This window comes from Canis lupus, chromosome 5, assembly GCF_003254725.2.
Source record: "Canis lupus dingo isolate Sandy chromosome 5, ASM325472v2, whole genome shotgun sequence".
NCBI classification, from domain to species: domain Eukaryota; kingdom Metazoa; phylum Chordata; class Mammalia; order Carnivora; family Canidae; genus Canis; species Canis lupus.
The window spans coordinates 64,185,192-64,200,790 of NC_064247.1; the positions used below are offsets into that span (position 1 = coordinate 64,185,192).

General features: G+C 42.2%; 1 protein-coding gene across 8 annotated transcripts in view; it reads left to right on the forward strand.

Annotated features, from left to right (window-relative positions):
- Window positions 1-15,599, forward strand: part of ANKRD11 (ankyrin repeat domain containing 11) — a 190,509-nt gene that overhangs the window by 6,000 nt on the left and 168,910 nt on the right. For 2 of the 8 annotated variants that reach the window (XM_049110586.1, XM_025427119.3), the window contains exon 2: window positions 2,568-2,633. The exons of the other annotated variants lie outside the window; for them this stretch is intronic. The gene's annotated coding sequence lies outside the window, so the exon portion shown is untranslated. The remainder of the gene's footprint in view (window positions 1-2,567; window positions 2,634-15,599) is intronic. 8 annotated transcript variants of the gene reach the window in all.

Sequence of the window (15,599 nt, forward strand, 5' to 3'; positions counted from 1 at the left end):
ATTGATTGTGGTTGAAAATATTTAGAGACACCATTCTCAAACTTAAGAAATCCCACAGGTTTGAAGTTGGTTCAGTGACTAGAGAGTTAAGTGGGTTTTCAGTGTGAAAATAAAAGAAGTCTGTCCCATTAATACAGCTGAAGTTTTCAAGGGCTGAAAGGACTGGAAATTCTGTTGCTGGGCCGAGGCTTGTTGGACACCACCACCCCCAACCTAGGTTGAGGTGGTTGTGGGAATTACAGTGTCTTTACTGGCTGGCCGAGGGTAAGACCCAGGTTGCCAGCTCTGCCCTTGGCATCTGTGCGGTGAATTATTTATTATCCTGAAAATCTGTAGGCACTCTTTTTCCACTTGTAAAGAGACCAGTATGCATTGGTTCACTATATAAAAATGTTGGCCTTTTCTCAACATAAAACATTTTGAAAATCAGAATTTTTTTGTCAAGGTTAAATAAAAATGATGAAATCCCTCTGCCTTCCAGTTACTTGTTTAACTCTCTAAAACCTTTTTTTAAATTTTATATTTTTTATTTTTTTTAAATTTTATATTTTTTAAAGAATTTATTTATTCATGAGAGATAGAGAGAGAGAGAGAGAGAGAGAAGGGCAGAGATTCAGGTAGAGGGAGAAGCAGGCTCCCATGAGGAGTCTGATGTGGGACTCTGTCCCTGGACCCCGGGATCACAAACTGAGCCAAAGGCAGATGCTCAACTGCTGAGCCACCCAGGTGCCCTAAAATGTGACCTTTTAGAATGGCTAGAAGAAATTTAACCTGTAAATGCTTAATAACTTTGTGATATCAGAGGTTAGTTTTCATCTAACGTGTAGCAAATAGTTTTTCTCAGGGCATTGATAGAGAGTGCCCCTTTCCTCCCTCCTCCTGATGGCAGGCGCCAGAGCTAGAATGCTAATGTCCTGGAATAGTGAATATTTCTAAGTAATGAGAAGTTTGCCTAGGGTGCTTGGTTTTTAAGTGTTTTTTTTTTTTTTTTTTTTTTTTGGTAAAGATTCTGATTTATTCATGAGAGGCAGAGACATAGGCAGAGGGAGAAGCAGGCTCCCTGCGGGGAGCCGGATGCAGGACTCAGTCTCAGGACCCCAGAGTCACTGAGCTGAAGGCTGGGATCGTCTGAGCTGAAGGCAGACGCTTAACCACAGAGCCACCCAGGTGCCCCTGGTTTTTAAGGTTTTGGCCAGAGTTCTGATTGTTTTATTTTCTACTGCACTCATATGTAGCAAAGTAAGACTTTCACTTAATTCTGGGTGATGATGTCAACTTGAAATCATTATAGCTATAACTGAGTAAACTTATCTTAAATAGAGAAGGTGAGAGAAGTAGTGAAGAACCTTATTACTCTTGAGAGGTGAAGCCTTGCTGGCATGCACCACCGTTTCTAAATGTGGTTTTACATCCTGTAAAACAGGAAGTAAAAATAAAACAACAACAACAAGAAAATCCAAAGCAACACTCTTGAAGGATTTTTTTTTTTTTTTTAAAGATTTCTTATTTATTCATGAGAGACACAGAGAGACAGAGATGCAGGCAGTGGGAGAAGCAGGCTCCATGCAGGGAGCCTGACATGGAACTCGATCCTGGGTCTCCAGGATCAAACCCTGGGGTGAAGGCGGTGCTAAACTGCTGAGCCACCCGGGCTTCCCCCTTTTTTAAAAAAAAAAACCAAAAAAAACCACAAAAATGCCTGGCTGATTATAGAACATGCAGACCACAGGAGAAGGAGAAGGAGAAGGAGAAAAAAAAAATACCTCACCTTTTGGATGATGAAAAAGAAAGCCCAGCCTTATGGGTCTAAACTGCCAAGAAGCTTCAGTGTCTTAAGTGTTCCGTAGTCCTTCAGGTGGTTCTCATTTCAAGGAGTGTGTAGGCTTTGTGAAAAAAAATTTTTTTTTAAGGTTTTACTTATTTACTTAGGAGAGACAGAGAGGGGCAGAGAGAGAGGTAGAGACAGGAGAAGCAGGCTCCATGCAAGGAGCCCAATAGGGGATTCGATCCCAGGACTCTGGGATCACGCTCTGATCTAAGGCAGATGCTCAACCAGAGCCACCCAGGGGTCCCAAGGCTTTGTGAATTTTTTTTCTTTGCTAGAGGTAGAGGATTTGGATTACCTTCATGGGTATTTCCATTACTTTGAGAATAGTTCATCTGAGATTTGAAGTTTCTTAGGTTAGCGATTAATACATTAAATATGCTAACACTTAAAACGTTTTCTTGTAGGAAAATTTTTCTCCAATGCTTGAGTAATCTTTGAATTGTGTCCTTTGTCTTTTAGTATGAAGCTTAGAAAAATGATATGTGCTTTCACTGATTAATTTTCAGCAGATGCAACCTTAATGGAATTTATTTGGGAACTTTCTGTTTAGTGAAGTGCTTACATCTGATTCTGCTAAACTTGGCTTCTCATCAGATGATTGACTTGTAAAAGACGACTGTGCTGAAGTAGTTTTAATGTTTTGAAAAGAGATATTTAAGTAGAGACGAATGGCACAGTGAAGTATTAGTTGGGGAAAGCATCTTTGTCCTATTTAACCTACTCCTTTCCCCTTTCCTAGGTAGTTTTCTCTGAAGTCCCCAAATGTGTTGGCTCCAGGGAGATGGGGAACAGAAGATGGTGGAAGGTATGTTATGTTAGAGAGGTGACACAAGAGGATGTGAAGGGTGGAGGAAGACAACATGCCCTCAGAATTTGGAGAAACGCTTGTGTTGCTGTATTTCAGTGGTGCCACTGCTCACTTTTACTACAAACTTAGTGCTTTAAAACAATACAGGTTTATTATTTTAAAGCTCTGTAGATTAGAAGCCTGATGTGAATTTCCCTGGGCTAAAATCAGGGTGTCGGCAGGGCTGGTTCCTCCTAAGGGCTCCAGGGGGGAGGCTGTTTCCTATCCTCTTTCATCTTTTAGAGGCTGTTCACATTCCTTGGCCTCTGGCCCCTTTCTCCATCAGCAGTGTTGCATCTCTGACCTTCCGGTGTGACATCTCCTTTTTATTTTTATTTATTTTTTATTATTTATTTTTTTATTTTATTTATGATAGTCACGAGAGAGAGAGAGAGGCAGAGACATAGGCAGAGGGAGAAGCAGGCTCCATGCACCGGGAGCCCGACGTGGGATTCGATCCCGGGTCTTCAGGATTGTGCCCTGGGCCAAAAAAAGGCAGGCGCCAAACCGCTGCGCCACCCAGGGATCCCTGACATCTCCTTTATACTCTCCTGCACCCTCTTCCACTTTTGAGGACCCTTGTGATTACATTGGGCCCACCCTGATAATCCAGGATACACTCCCTGTCTGCTGATTAGACTACATAATTCCATCTGCAACCTTAATTCCCCTTTGCTGTGTGACCTAAAATACCCACAAGTTCCAGGGATTAGAATAGGGACTCTTTGGGAGCAGTGTTCAGCTGGCCACACTAGATTTTCCATGAATGTGGTCGTAACACCTGAGCTTGGATTAAGTTATTGTGCAGGTGGCTCTGGTGCGCTTGCCTCAGTTCACCAGAACTGTCTTGGCCTTGGGAAGACTCTGCATTGATAGGAAGTTAGTGTGGTGGGAATACATGTCCTTCATGAGGTTTTGCTTTTTTTTATTTTATTTTATATTTTATTTTATTTTATTTTATTTTATTTTATTTTATTTTATTTTATTTTATTTTATTTTATTTTATTTTATTTATTTTGGAATAATTATATTTACAGAAGTGGTGCACATGGTAGAAGTAATAGAATGGATGAATTCCATTTTATTCTTTATCCAGGTTCTTGAATGGTAAGATTTCACATAACAATGCTGAGGTTGTCAAAGCTGAGAAGTCCACATTGGTACATTATTATTGTTATTTTTTAAAGATTTTATTTATTTATTTTGGGAGAATAGAGAACGTACCAGGGTGTGGTGGGACAGAGGGAGAGGGAAAAGCAGACCCTCTTTGAGCAGGGAGCCTGATGTGGGACTTGATCCCAGGACCCTGAGAACATGACTGAGCTGAAGGCAGATGCCCAACTGAGCTATCCAGGTATCCCTGTACATTACTATTAATTAAATCCCAGTCTTCATTTGGATTTCACTCATTTTTCTTCTAACATTCTTTTGCTGTTCTAGGATCCTATATTCCATTTAGTTATGTCTCTTTAGTCTCTTCCTGTCTGTAATAGTTTCTCAGGTCTTTCCTTGTTTTTCATGACTTTGGCAGTTTTGAAAAGTACAGTCTTTGTTTTTACATCTTTGTAACCATTCACCCATTTGGCACAGTTACAAAGGGCTGTACGTCTGATTACTTTTCCAGAGGTGGACTGCTGTGTAGTAGGAGAACAATTATGTATCTTTTTGCAAGTGGAGTGAATAACCTGGTTTATGGAGGAGACTTCCGGGACCAGGTGAACCTAGCTTTTCCCATGTTACACTGATGTAGTCACTGTTGCTCACGCTGCTAGGATGTGGCGTGGGATGCCAAGGAGCACTGAGATCTGGCCCTGCCCTGAGCCTGGGGAGGAAGAAGAGGTCCTTGGGTCAGGGGTGGAGGTGAGGGAGCACAGGGGAGAGAAAGCCTGTCTGATTTGGAAGTCTGGATGGGAGATGTCCTGGAGGAAGTGTTATTTAAGAATCAGTGAGCTATCGGTGTGTAGGAAGCAGGGTGAGGCCGTCATGGACTGTGGGAAGCACTGGGAGATAGGCTGTAATGTGGAAATGTCAGCTAGACCTGTTAGAACATGTAGCCCTTAAAAAAATAGTAGCAGATAAAGCTGGGAAAACGGACTGGACTCCAGTTGTGTAAGACTGGGCCTGCTGAGAAGGTGGTATTCCCTGCTCTGTGGCAGGAGGTGGTGTGTCCGAGTGTGACGCTGGTAGACAGGCCCGATGGAGGTCAGACTGGCTCTGGGAGAACCTGTGCCTGAATGTGGGAAGTCACGACACGAGGAAGGATGGTATCTAAGAGTGGCAGTGCTCCTGGAGGCAGGTGAATGCTAGGTCACCCACGTGTCTTGTTTGTCCTTCACCCCACTGCCCTCCACTTTCGGACAAATAAGCAGGTTTAAAAGAATTCTCACCAGAGGCACTATTGCAGAAAGTAGGAACACTGTTTTCCAGGGAAAAATATAAAACAGCTAATTAGAAATGGATGATGGGATTTAAAATTTGTTGTAGGAATAAAGCTCAAGCTCAAAGGAGTGGCTGAAATGCCTATCACAGAAGTAACTAGGGAGTGAAGTGCAGTGAGGAGAGCCTGGCGGAAGGTCTGTCAATGAGGGGGGAGTGTTGTAGGCAAGAGAAGGAGGTTCTGTCAACAGAGAGGGGGTGGTGTGGTCCAAGACGTTCCTAAGAGGATCTGAGGAGCCTCGTAATGGAGGGGGCTCTTCAGGTGGGCTGGGTAAGCAAGTTGTGAAGACTTAGAGGAGGTGGTGGTTTGCTAATATGTGTTCGTATAGAAATGGTAGAAAATGAGAGATGAGTTGATTCAGAGCAGATGGAATGGGGCATACAAGTGATGGACAGTCTTGTGAAGAGACAGAGGTGATGGAAGAGAGGCAGGAGGGGGCTTGGGTATGGTCTTGTGCCTGTAGCATGGCACACTAGATGCGATGGGACCTCTGCACCTGTGAGAAACCTGTATGCTCCTGTTCTCATGGTGCAGTCTGACGGGCAGAGGCCAGGAGTCTGGACCTCTCATGTTCAAGACAGAGTCTTGGCTAAGACAGTATAAACTGCATGCCAGGGATAGTAGCTTGGGGTTCATATATAGGAGGGGCCAGAGATTGGGAGGCTGAAGTAGCCTGCTGGTACAGTCAGCATAGAAGGAAGGTATTTGCTATCTTGTTACTTGCTCAAATACTTTGTTAGACTTTTCTTTTAAGATTATATTTTATTTTTTAAAAGGTTTTATTATTTGAGAGAAAGAGCACAAGGAGAGGGAGAGGGAGAAGCAGTCTCCATGCTGAGCATGACACGGGGCTCAATCCCAGGACCCTGAGACCATGACCTGAGCCAAAGTCACACGCTTAACTGATGGAGCCACCCAGGTGCCCCGATTTTATTTTTTGAGTAATCTCTACACGCAGAATGGTGTACAGGGGTTACAACCCTGTACTGTAACATGGGCAGGGTTAAAACCCTGAGGTCAAGAGTCACATGCTCCCCTGACTGAGCCAGCCAGGCACCCTGTACTTTGTTTTTGTTAGACTTATGTTGGACTTGTGTTTGTTTTGTATTTTACATATATCAATACACATATTAATAGGTATTTGATTAATATTTGCATGACAGCTCAATCTTTCAAGTTAATGACTTAAGAAAAGAGGCTTATGGCCAGAGAATAATACCTATCAGGAAATATATTCCATGTAAGAAATACTTAATATGTTAAACATGTGCCAAACATATTTAGTAGTGTGAGAGTATTCCTGAGTTACTTCGAGTCGGTAAAATGTAGGCTTTATCCTGCTCTGTTACAGCACTATTTACTATGTGCTGGGGTAGAAGAGCTTTGTCCTAGTGTCTGTCTTTGGTTTGAGCAATAGTGAATTTCAGGGCATCTGGCTTAGACAGCTTTCTGTTGGGTGGCTGTCTCTGTGGACTGTACTGTTTCTGTCAGGAGTCTAAATTGAATGTAGTTTGATTGCAGATGCAGAAATAAATGGAGAGCAAAAGTAAATGTTTTGGACAGCCTGACCATTGCAGGTGCCCTGGGCGGGGCGCTAATAAAGGGAGTTGCCTCAGGGCCAAGGGTGGCCTGCCTGTGTGTGGTGTGTTTACTTCCTTCTGTTTACTTTTAAACTTGCCTTAGTTCTGCTAAATCCCCTTGATACCAATCCCTCTGTAACTTTGCTGCATTTTACCTTTTCACTGGTTGACAGCTGGAGTTTCTTTGATGGAGAGAAATTTTTTTTTTTATAGTTAACACTGTCACAGAGCTAATTCTGCCACTGGTTCAGTTCTTTCACTCCTCTCCTCTCTTCCCTTCCCCTATTACCTCCCCTCCCCTCTTCTGTCCTCTCCTCTCCTTGGTCTTTCTTGCCACTCGTCCTTTCTTGATTAGCAGACTGCATTTAGAAGCTACAGAGCAATGCAGTCTGGATTTATAAATTACTGGTGTCCCTAGCTCCAGTGTTTGGTGACTGTGCCGGTCACAGCAGGGATGGGGGATGGGATGGAGCACTCTTGAGGTCATGGCTGTTCTTACCCTAGGTGAGGCTGACTTGTTATTGTTTGTCCATGGATACTTTTGAGGGCTATGATTTCAGGTGCATGGTGTAACTGAGTGGTTTTAAGTTTTCATTCCTGTATGGGCCTATTTCTCAAGTGTTATAATCTAATCAAGCAATAAAAATTACTCTTTGGGTTGTAAAATGTAAAAGTCTAGTTTGTTCCAGATGTTAGTGAGTTTATGTTAATGTTTTGTTAGCATCATGTTATATCGCTTGTGTCCTCTCTTGACTCATGGAGCTTTCTTTATTTTTAATTTTTATTTTTTAAAAGATTTTATTTATTCATTCATGAGAGACAGAGAGAGAGGCAGAGACACAGGCAGAGGGAGAAGCAGGCTCCATGCAGGGAGCCTGACGTGGGACTTGATCCCTGGTCTCCAGGTTCACGCCCTGGGCCAAAGGTAGGCGCTAAACTGCTGAGCCACCCAGGCTGCACAATGGAGCTTTCTTCAAAAGAAGTTCATGCACAGCTAAGGGAACCATCAACAAAATGAAAGGGCAGCTTATGGAAAGGGAGAAAATATTTGCAAAGTATATATTTGATGGTGGGTTAATATACAAAAAATAAAAATAAAAACTCCTATAACTGCATAGCAAAAGAAAAGAAAACAAACTCAAATAATGCAGTTAAAAAATGGGCAAAGAACCTGAGTAGACATTTCTCCAAAGATCTATGAAAGGCCAACAGATACAGGGAAAGACAACAGGGAAATGCAAATCAAAACAATGAGATACTGCCTCGCATCTGCTAAAATGGCTATCATAAAAAAACGTGAGTGATAACACATATTGGTGTGGTTGGGGGGAAGAGAAGACCCTTGTGCACTGCTAGTGGGAATGTAAATTGGTTCAGCCATTATGGAAAATGGTATGGAGGGTCCTCCAAAAATAAAAATAGAATTGCCATATGATCTAGCAATCCCACTTCTAGGAACATATCCAAAGGAAGTGAAAATGCTAACGTGAAAAGATATCTGCACCCTACATGCATTGCAGAATTATTTACATTAGCCAAGAGGGGCAGACAACTTAAGTGTCCCATCGGCGGGTGAATGGATAAAGAAGTTGTGGTTTATATTGTATATGTACAATGAAATATTATCCGTAAAGCAGTTGAGGAAATCTTCCATTTATGGCAACACGGATGGACCTTGAAACCATTGTGCTCAGTGAAGTCAGGCAGAGAAAGAGAAATACTGTATAGTCTCACTTATGTTTGGAATCTAAAAAAACAAAAACAAAAACCAAACTCAGAAAAAGAGACCAGGCTTGTGGTTACCAGAGTACAGGAGGCAGAACTAGAAAAAGGTGGGCAAAAGGTACAAATTTCCAGTTATAAATAAGTTTTAGGGATGTGATGGATGACATGGTGAAGAGAGCAGACACTGCTCTGTGATCTATAGCACAGTGGTTAAGAGTAAGTCCTGAGTTTTTTCTTTCTCTTTTTGTGATATCTACTTGAACCTCTCCTGTAATATCTCTAAACAAGCCACCATGCTGTATGCCTGAAACTTACACAGAGATGTAAGTCAATTATTTTTCAATAAAGCTGGGGGAAAAAAAAAGATCACTGCAAGACCTCACCAGTGCTTACTTAGTACTAGAAATGCCATCTAAAAACCTCCTAAACAGGGCGAGGCCAGTGGATTTTTCTGACACCTTTGGTTGGAGTTCTCTAAAGTCCATATGGCTCACCACCTCTGACCACTTCTGCTTTTTGCCCTGTCTGTTGCTGGAGTGTTAGTATATCTGTACATGACTATGCTTTAGAAGGTAAACAGTCAGATATAGTCTGTAAACTGAATTTATACAAAACTGAGCATCAAGTGTTGATTAGGCTAAGGAAGTAGTTTTTTTCAGGCTGCTTAAAATAGTCCTCAGTTTTATGAAAAGTCATTTCTGAGTAGTGAGATATTTTTTATATCAAGTCACATTTGTTTTATACAGGAGACAGACCTGCCTGGTAATACTTGTTCTTCTAGGGACACTACTCTGTCCTGAGGTCAGTTACCTGATACCCAGAACTCCTAAGGACTATGGGAGCAGGTTAATACATTGTCCATATGTTTCTCAAAGATGGGCTGTTTACCTGATTTGGGTCATTTCACATAGGGCCCATGTATGTCTGTGGAGGATGGCTCAGTTTGTGCACGTTTAGTTTTCCATCCTACCTCATTGCAGAAAACGTGACAACAATGAAGGTTTCCTTTCCTTGAGATGTGGTTCTTTGATGTGAGAGTTATGAGAATAAGGATTTTCATTAAGCATAGAGATTCATTTATGAGAAATCCTGATGCAGATTTCCTAGGAAGAAACTGTTGGTTGTTGTTGATGGTGTTAGAAATGTGCTGAGAACTGTTATCCACCAGCCATCAGGTGTGAGGAGAGAGTGTAGTCCCAAGGGGGAAGCCTCCAGCTGGTGTGACTGTTGAGTACAGCAAGGATTCAAGGGTACACGGACACTACTTATGTGAGAAAGACCTCCAGGTTGCTTCTTGGGGGCAGTCTGTGAGGCCTGCCTGAGAGCTGGTCACTTTGGGACATTGTGTCTGCTGACTTGGTGGGCCAAGTGGGAATGTTTTCAGGTGGGATGGAGATGGTGTATTGGTCTTTCTTTTCTGCTAAGATGTTTGGAATAGGATGTCTTAGTTTTATGTAGATTTGAGAGATTTCTTTCTTTTTAAAGATTTTATTTATTTACGAGAGGCAGAGAGAGAGGCAGAGACACAGGCAGAGGGAGAAGCAGGCTCCCTGTGGGGAACCTGATGTGGGACTCAATCCCAGGACCTGAGCTTGAGGGAGACGCTCAACCACTGAGCCACCAGGTCCCTGAGAGATTTCAGTAGAAAAATACATCCCAAGAATCTGGCTTTACTTATCCTCTCCTTTTTGTTTTTTTCTTTGTCGTTGTTGCATTCACACTGTTAGGGTGATGGTTCATAGGTGCACTCCTGTTTGTTGGACCCTGGCTATAGAAGCACAGCTCTTGAGTCATGGGGATGTTTCTTGGCTTGTGCCTGCCATCCCTGAGGGCCGGCCTGTGTGCTATTCCCCCACAGTCCCAAGTCCAGGCTGGCTGAGCAGGCCACTGAGCTGTGCCCACTGATGTTTTGTGTCCTGGCAAAGACTGGTTAGGAACCATTCCTGAGAAAGTTAAACTTGGGGTGCCTGAGTGGCTCAGGCAGTTGAGTATCTTGGTTTTGGCTCAGGTCGTGATGTCATGGTTTGTGGGCTGGAGCCCAGAGTTGAGCTCTGCACTCAGCAGGGAGTATGCTTGAAGATTCTGCCCCTCACCCTCTTTCAAATAAACAAACATATCTTTAAAAACAAAGTAAAACTCAAAACCAGCTTATTAAGCACTCTGTATGTTAAACCATTAAATTTTTTTTGAAGCCATAATAAATTGGATATTGCCGAATACATATCAAGAAACAAATGTAAGGTCTAATTTTTGACATTTAAAATGTATCTATTGGGACGCCTGGGTGGCTTAGCGGTTGAGTGTCTGCCTTTGCCTCTGGAATTCTGGGATCGAGTCCCACATTGGCCTCCTACATGGAAGCCTGCTTCTCCTCCCTCTGGCTATGTCTCTGCCTCTCTCTGTGTCTCTCATGAATAAATAAATAAAATGTTAAAAAAATTAAAATGTATCTATTGTATTTAATAATTCTAAAACTTTTACTGTGAGCTCTTTTCCATGAAGCACAATTAATTATATCCAAAGGTGTGCAATCACCAGTACTCTGAAAACTGGAAGAAAGAAAGAAAACATGCACACTAGGGACAGAGAAAGGATGATTGGCTCCGTTCTGCCCATAACTTCTCTGCAGCTCTAACATCCAGTGAAGTCAGATTACGATGTGTTGAGAAAAAAGGGTAATGGCGTGACTTAAGTGTTCTAGGTCCGCGTTATCAAGATTTTGATATTTTTTGCTCATAGGTAGGCACTTGATATCCGGTGAGTCAGTTTAATGAAAAAGGTATCTTCAGATGTAGTAGAAATAAACTAGTTAAGAGAAGGGTTGTTCTGGGGGCACCTGGGTGGCTCAGTGGTTGAACATCTGCCTTTGGCTCAGGTCTGATCCCCAGGGTCCTGGGATGGAGTCCTGCATTGGGTTCCCCGCAGGGAGCCTGCTTCTCCCTCTGCCCATGTCTTTGCCTCTCTCTTTGTATCTCTCATGAATCAAAATCTTAAACAGAAAAACAAAAAGAGAAGATTATCCTCATCTTTTTTTTTTTTTTAAGAGATTTATTTATTTGACAGCACAAGCAGGGGGCAGAGGGAGAGGGAGAAGCAGGCTGCCCCAGGAGCAAGGAGCCCAGTGTGGGGCCGAGAGCATGACCTGAGCTGAAGGTAGACTGACTGAAGCATCCCTCTTTTTTTTTTTTTTTTTAAGATTTATTTATTTATTTGAGAGAATGTGAGCTGGGGTAGAGGAAGAGAGAGAGGGAGAAGGAGACTCCCAGCTCAGCAGAGAGCCCATTGTGGTGGGGCTCAATCCCAGGATCGTGACCCTCTCTGAAAACAGATGCTTAACCTACTGAGCCACCCAGACATCCCAAGCATGATCCTCATCTTAAATTCTGTAATACTTAGCCAGGTTTTCAGGGGATATTTCAGAAAGGTTCTGCATCATGGTGTTGATTTTTGCCTTTGACAAGTCTCCCCTCCTGTCTGAAAGCAGAATGCTCCTATGAAGTAAGCTGAAATGATGTAAAGGGAGGAAGTAGTTACCATTAACTTACATGGAAAAATTTTTGAGCATTCCCAGGCTCTGGGAGGCTTTTCTGATATTTCAGGATGCCTCTTGTTAATGGATACACAAAATAAATTGAGATAAAGCACAGATGCTAAAAGATACAGTTCAAAACTCTGAAGGCTTGCTGCTGAGATTTTTTTTTTTAAAGATTTTATTTATTTATTCACGAGAGACACAGAAGGAGAGAGAGGCAGAGACAGAAGCAGGCTCCATGCAGGAAGCCCGATGTGGGACTTGATCCCGGGTCTCCAGGATCACACCTTAGGCTAACCTGCTGAGCCACCCGGCTGCCCACTGCTGAGATTCTGAGTGTAGTTCCTGGGGAAGGAGCTGGGTGGGGCCCTTCTTGTTTTCTGGGAGTGCTGCTGCTACCTTGGCTCGTGCAAAACCAACGCTGAATTCTGATTTTGCTTTTTGCTTTCTTTGATAAAAGTGAAAATCCTCTTTGGATTTCTTTTGGTTAGTGAAAACTAATACCACTGTAGGTCTTTTGTAAAAGCTGTGGCAGACGATACCTGTATCTGTTTTTAGCTAGAGCTCTCTTCAGGTGCTCTCTGGTGTAGAGTTAGGGGTTGTGACCTTCATCTGTATATTCATAAACTTTCCCCATCTTTCTTTGTATTTTTTTTTACTGTAATAAAATATACATTACATAAGATTTACCCTTTTAACTACTTTTCAGCATCTAATTCAGTGGCAGTGGGTACATTCACATTATTGTGAACCATCACCCCGTCTATGTCCAGAACTTCATCACTCCAAATGGAAACCCTGTCCCATTAAATAGTAACTCCCCATTTCCCCTTCCACCATTTCCTGGTAACCACCATTGTACTTTCTGTGAATTTGGTGACTCTAGGTTCTTGATGTAAGTGGAATCGTCAGTATTTGTCCATTTGTGTCTGGCTTATTTCATTCAGCATCATGATTTATTTATTTTTATTTTTGTTTTAAGATTTTATTTATTTATTCATTCATGAGAGACACATGGAGAGAGGCAGAGACACAGGCAGAGGGAGAAGCAGGCTCCATGCGGGGAGCCCGACGTGGGACTCAATCCCAGGTCTCCAGGATCAGGCCTCTGGGCTGAAGGCAGGCGCTTAACCGCTGAGCCACCTGGGCTGCCCCAGCATCATGATTTAAAGGTTCAATGTTGTAGCAGAATTTTCTTCCTTTTTAAGGCCGAATTGTATTCCATTTTGTGTATGTACTGATTTTGTGTATCTGTTGATGAGCACTTGGGTTGTTAACTATTGTAAATGGTGCTACCATGGACATGGGTATACAAATATCTCTTCAGGTTCCTGCTTTCAGTTCTTTTGGGGATATACCCAGAAGTGGAATTGCTGGATCATATGGTAATTCTATGTTTAACTTTTTGAGGAACTGCCAAAGTGTTTTCCACAGCAGCTGCACCACTAACACATTTTTTAAAAGGAGCATTCATTTTTGACTTTGTATTATAAAATACAGAAAAGTAGAATAGTAAAATGAACATCCTATGTATATCATTTAGACTTAACAATTAGCATTTCGCTCTATTTGCTTCATTATTATTTTTGTTAAAGTATTTTTTTAAAAGATTTTTAAATTCATTAGGGAGAAAAAATATGTGTGTGTGTGCCCACAGCAAGGAGGAGAGGCAGGAGAAGACTCCCTGCTGAGCAGAGGATCCATCCCAGAACCCCAGGATCATGACCTGAGCTGAAGGCAGATGCTTCACTGACTGAGTGACCCATGCACTGCATTATTATGTTGAAGGATTTTATTTTTTTTAAGGCTTTATTTATTTATGGTATTTTTTTAAGGTTTTATTTATTTATGAGAGAGAGCAGGAGGGGTGGGGAGACTGAGAAGCAGGCTCCCCACTGAGCAGTAGCCTGGCTCCAGGCTGGATCCCAGGACCCTGATATCATGTGAGCCAAATGTAGATGCTTCACCAGCTGAACCCACCTAGGTGCCCCTGTTGGAGTATTTTAAAGCAAACTACAGATCTGGAAAAACGTCATTTAGGCTAATTTCTTACACGATCATACTACCTTTGTCATATTTAACAAAATAAAAAATAATTTTCTATCATTTAATATCTAGCTTATGAAATACTTTTATTAATTGATTTTGTAAGCACCTATTAGTTCAGTAAACTTGAGCAACAAATCAGTGTTTTCTCTCCTGTCCTCACCCTTTTCAGAAATATGGAGAAGTAAAGAGAGTACTGTGAAACATTTCAGGAATACGGAGAAGCAGTGAGAGTACCCAGTACCCCCATGTCCTATCATCTGGATTCAGGCTTTGTTAACATTTGCCATGTTTGCCTTGCATTCCCATGTGTCCTGTTGCCTGACAGTGAAAGTAAGATATAGGGGCACCTGAGGGGTTCACTGGGGAGTCTGCTTCTCCCTCTGATCCTCTGCCCTCGTGTGCTCGCTCTCTCAAAATAAAAAGTAAAATGTAGACCTTAGGACACTTAACTCTCATAGTCATGTCTATAAAATGACTGCCTCCTGCATACTGTAACACCACATTACACCTCAGAAGTCATTTTTATATTGTGCAGTCCACTAGCTCTGGAATCCTAGCTAACTTATACATGTCTTCTTGCCATTCATTTGCTTGCCTTTAGTGTTTTTAATGTCAAGTAACTCTCCTTGCTTTGTTTTTCTTCATGAGTCCAGACCAGTCATCTGTACACGGGAGGGCGTTCTTGAGTTGTCTGGCTTTTTCCTGCTTGTGTGGTTTCACTTATTCTTTGTCCTGTGTTTCCTGTAAACTGGAAGTTTGGTTGAAAGGCTTGATTAAAGTCAGATTAAACATTACCTACATAAGTAAAACTTTTGGATTGTTAATAGTGACGAAGGATCACCCCATAGATTATTTCTTGGTTGCAGAGGGTCATGGGTTTCTTTAGAAGTGGAAAGATTTGGTGGTCCCTACCTTATTAATCAGGTGATCCAACTCATCATTACTAATACTGATTCATAGCATCATCTGTATTCTTACCAAATGTTTAACCTGGGTCTATATTAATGATCAGATGCAATGAGGAAACCTTGCTTGGATCCTGGTTTGGAGGGAGGGAACACAATGGCTTTTAAAAACTGTTTTGGGGATCCCTGGGTGGCGCAGTGGTTTGGCGCCTGCCTTTGGCCCAGGGCGCGATCCTGGAGACCCGGGATCAAATCCCACATCGGGCTCCTGGTGCATGGAGCCTGCTTCTCCCTCTGCCTATGTCTCTGCCTCTCTCTCTCTCTCTCTCTGTGACTATCATAAATAAATAAAAATTAAAAAAAAAAAATAAAAACTGTTTTGGGTTGTATGTCAGTTATGCCTCAATTAAAAAATGGCAACACTTGTATAATTTTGAACTAGATACAAGATGATATTAGTAATTTAAAAAAAAAATTAATGAGAGACACACAGAGAGAGGCAGAGACAGAGGCAGAGGGAGAAGCAGGCTCCATGCAGGGAGCCCAATGTGGGACTCGATCCTGGGATCCCAGGATCACGCCCTGAGCCAAAGGCAGGCGCTTAGCCACCGAGCCACCCAGGCATCCCGATATTAGTAATTGTTAGTTTACATATGTGTGATAATGATTCTGTGGTTTTGTTGGACATAATTTTGC